The following is a 4,847-nucleotide window of genomic DNA, read 5'->3' on the forward strand; positions in this document are numbered from 1 at the left end:
ACTCAGAAGGCAAAAATAAAAATTTCCCTGCATAAAAAAACAGCTGGAAAAAAGCAAGCCCAGACAAACCACACTGAACAACAACAAAAACTGTCCTGCTTAAGAAAAGAGCCAAAACAAAGCACATTGACCCAGAAGATTCAGATTCCTCCAACGAGCAAAACTTCTGCACTGTGTGCATGGAGCACTTTAACAATTCCAAGTCCAAGGAGGTCTGGGAGCAGTGCTGGGAATGCAAATTATGGGCCCACCAAGCCTGTACCCCAGGACAGCCATACCAATGTCACAACTGTAACTCTGATTATGTGACATCCAGTCACACACACAGACACGCATGCGCGCACATCACACACACACCACAAACATTCAGGTGTTCAGTTTAGCCTAGTTGTTGTTTGGTTGAGAAGACCATTTAGTGGAGGGGAAAATAATAAACATTTTATAATTTACATTTATTATGATTTCTACCAAACGAAATGTTGAACAAGGCAATGTTGCTCTCATGAGCTCAATAAAGGTGTACAATAATTAGTTGCGTGCAATGATTTATGCACTTTTTCATTCTATTACAATTCACCCCAAGCACTGTTACAACTAACCCAGACCATGGGGTAATTTGTAACACTTCACTCCGTGTACTTAAGAAAACACCATGAATTTGCGATTTGATTTACATATATAATAACCACACCAATTTGTAAAGGACAGGTGTAGGTTGTTTGCATCAAGTTTTGAATATACTACCATAAACGATCTCTGAGAAACTGACGAAAAGGTAAAAGTGTTACAACCATGCCCAGTCTCCCTACATTCAGCTTAACTTCTGTCATTAGCATGTACAGTACCAATTAATAGTTTGGACACACCTACTCATTCAAGGGTTTTACTTTATTTGTACTATTTTCTACATTGTAGAAACTATGAAATAACACATTATGGAATCATGTACATTTGAAGTCGGAAGTTTACATACACCTTAACCAAATACATATAAACTCAGTTTTTCACAATTCCTGACATTTAATCCTAGTAAGAATTCCCTGTCAGGTCAGTTAGGATCACCACTCTATTTTAAGAATGTGAAATGTTAGAATAATAGTAGAGAGAATTATTTATTTCAGCTTTTATTTCTTTCATCACATACCCAGTGGGTCAAAAGTTTACATAAACTCAATTAGTATTTGGTAGCATTGCCATTAAATTGTTTAACTTGGGTCAAATTGGGTGAATTTTGGCCCATTCCTCCTGACAGAGCTGGTGTAACTGAGTCAGTTTTGTAGGCCTCCTTGCTCGCACACACTTTTTCAATTCTGCCCACAAATTTTCTACAGGATTGAGGTCAGGGCTTTATGATGGCCACTCCAATACCTTGACTTTGTTGTCCTTAAGCCATTTTGCCACAACTTTAGAAGTATGTTTAGGGTCATTGTCATTGAAACTGGCTCTCATGAGGACCGCCACAGGAAAGGAAGACCCCGAGTTACCTCTGCTGCAGAGGAAAAGTTCATTAGAGTTACCAGCCTCAAAAGTTGCAGCCCAAATAAATCCTTCACAGAGTTCAAATAACAGACACATCTCCACCTCATCTGTTTAGAAGAGACTGCGTGAATCAGGCCTTCATGGTCGAATTGCTGCAAAGAAACCACTACTTAAGAACACCAATAAGAAGAAGAGACTTGCTTGTGCCAAGAAACAGGCAATGGACATTAGACCGGTGGAAATCTGTCCTTTGGTCTGAGGAGTCCAAATTTGAGGTTTTTGGTTCCAACCGCCGTGTCTCTGTGAGACGCAGAGTAGTTGAATAGATGATCTCCACATGTGTGGTTCCCACCGTGAAGCATGGAGGAGGAGGTGTGATGGTGTCGGGGTATTTTGCTGGTGACACTGTCTGTGATTTATTTAGAATTCAAGGCACACTTAGCCAACATGGCTACCACAGAATTCTGCAGCGATACACCATCCCATCTGGTTTGCGCTTAGTGGTACTATCATTTGTTTTTCAACAAGTCAATGACCCAACACACCTCCAAGCTGTGTAAGGGCTATTTGACCAAGAAGAAGAGTGATGGAGTGCTGCATCAGATGACCTGGCCTCCACAATCACCCAACCTCAATCCAATTGAGATGGTTTGGGATGAGTTGGAGTGAAAGAAAAGCAGCCAACATATGTGGGAACTCCTTCAAGACTGTTGGAAAATCATTCCAGGTGAAGCTGGTTGAGAGAATGCCAAAAGTGTGCAAAGCTGTCATCAAGGCAAAGGGTGGCTACTTTGAATAATACAGTTTTTTGCTTACTACATGATTTCATATGTGTTATTTCATAGTTTTGATGTCTTCACTATTATTCTACAATGTAGAAAATAGTAAAAATAAAGAAAAACCCTAGAATGAGTAGGTGTGTCTGAACTTTGACAGATACTGTATGTTGCCCTAAAATACTAAATTATCCCTTGCTCACCAGAATGATGTCATAAATCGATAGAATGAATGCTTCAATCTGGTTGACATCAGTTGACATTCGTAAAGTTTTCTCATCCATCCACGTTTCGGGAGAGTGGAGAAACGGCACAAAAAAATAACATCTGAATGACATCAGTTTGACTGGTTGTAAGGAAATATAAAGCTGTAAAAACGACCCAACATGTTTCTGATCAGATTTCAGTTCAGCTTGGATGCATATTCTATGTGGTTGAAATTCTATCAAATCAAATCAAATTCTATTGGTCTCATACACATGTTTTCAGCAGATGTTATTGCAGGTGTAGTGAAATATTTGCTGATAGCACCTCTACAGATGGTACAGTATCTAACTGCGCATTCACATTCTTTGAAGATGCTAAAAGAAAGACATCATGTTTCTCTACTCCTGTTCCCAAGTCAAAATTTAGCATACAATTGGTGTATCATTTTTTGGCAAGAAATGCTTAATTCTGAGATAATACTATGGCTATGTGAACCGTATTTTAAATCCACATCTTGTGACTGTCTAATTTGTATATGGCCTCACAGCACTGATATCATCTCTTTTACCACTTCACCAAATCTTTCCCAAACATGACTTTTCTGTCCCTCCCTTCTCTTTATTTCCAACTCTCCATTTTGTAGCTTTCCTCTTATTGAATTAAACTCTGATATTGCCCTTTTAGCCTCAGTAGATCGAAGTTAACTTATTCTGCCCTAAAGCTTAGGCTTATGCACTAATGCTAGATAGACAAAAATAATGAAAGAAAAACCTGAATGTAGCCTATGCACAACAATGATACATTTATGGATTTTTTGAAAGGTATTGTTTTCTCTTCATTCAACCCGCCCTTCATCAACACAATATTTCATGACCCTAAACCAACCCTCCCCACTGCAGGTTATGAGTCACCCCCTCATCACTAGTGTGTGTATGTATGTGTGTATGCATGCATACGTGTGTAGGCCTGTGCATGTATGTGTGTGTGTGACCTCAAGTGTCTGTGTGCATCCGCCGGAAGGGAGCTAAAGTTACCAACTGACTGGGTGAGTTGAGTCAGAGTCAGTCGTTGAACCCACATCCATCCAGTGACCAGACCACATAGTGATGGATGGAGTGATACTTCAGACTTCCCCCTCTTCCCCCACTCTTCCCGTTTAGCTGGGGATCTGTCATTCAGCCCATTCTGTCCCATGTCCCACCCTTCCTCCCACCCTTCCTCCCTCCCTTCCACACTCCCTCCCTTCATCCCTCCCTGCTGCTCTCATCTGGCCCTCACAGGTGTCCCTCCCGTCTGGTGACCTGAGCCTTGACCTATGCCCTCTCACACCTGGGAGACTCCTCCCACTGCAGCACGCCCTATGAACTCTGACCCCAGCCTGTTATCACTCTGCCTGGCTACCTGCTAAACACATTAGGACCCAGTCCAGGAGCTGGTTGGTACCGGAACTTTCTCTGTGTTCTGAAATAAAGAGCCAGAGGGTTGATTCTGATTGGAATGTTGCTTAGGGTCTATTGGAGGAGGGTAGAGACCAAGGATTTGGAAGCAAGTTACTATTTTTAACTGCTGACTGGGCTCCTATTCATAAAGTGTCTCAGAGTAGGAGTGCTGATATAGGATCAGTGTTGCCTTTTAGATGATTATGCATAAGATTAAATGGACAGGGAAAACCTGATCCTAGATCAACACTTCTACTCTAAGATGCTTTATGGGCCCTTGCCTATAGGAGACGGTGCTACGAGAAAAAAAGGGGTCGTCTATCTTCCTGAAGCAGACAGAAGGTGGCAGTCCTCCCTCACAACTCTGGTTGACTGAACCACACTGACACCCTTAGACCAACCTCACACTGTCACTACCATCACTGCTGTTTCAGGTGTGGGCTCTCGAGTGGCGGAGCGGTCTAAGGTACTGCATCTCAGTGCAAGAGGCGTCACTACAGACCGTGGTTCATTTCCAGGCTGTATCACAACTGGCCGTGATTGAGAGTCCCATAGGGCAGTGCATAATTGGCACAGCGTCGTCTGGATTTGGCCGGGGTAGGCCGTCATTGTAAATAAGAATTTGTTCTTAACTGACTGGCCTAGTTAAATAAAGGTTAAATAAAAATAAATATCATTGCTTCAGGTGACTAAATAGTTGGAGCATAATAATAATTTGGTGGGTGCTTATATTTGTCAAGTGTGTATTGGAAATGTGTTTCATGCATATCCTATCTCCCACTGAGACACCATGGGAGAGTGGGTTCTCCAACTCCCCCTGAGACACCCTGGGAGAGTGGGTTCTCCAACTCCCCCTGAGACACCCTGGGAGAGTGGGTTCTCCAACTCCCCCTGAGACACCATGGGAGAGTGGGTTCTCCAACTCCCCCTGAGACACCCTGGGAGA

This window comes from Salmo trutta, chromosome 11 (genome assembly GCF_901001165.1).
Source record: "Salmo trutta chromosome 11, fSalTru1.1, whole genome shotgun sequence".
In the NCBI taxonomy this organism is placed as follows: domain Eukaryota; kingdom Metazoa; phylum Chordata; class Actinopteri; order Salmoniformes; family Salmonidae; genus Salmo; species Salmo trutta.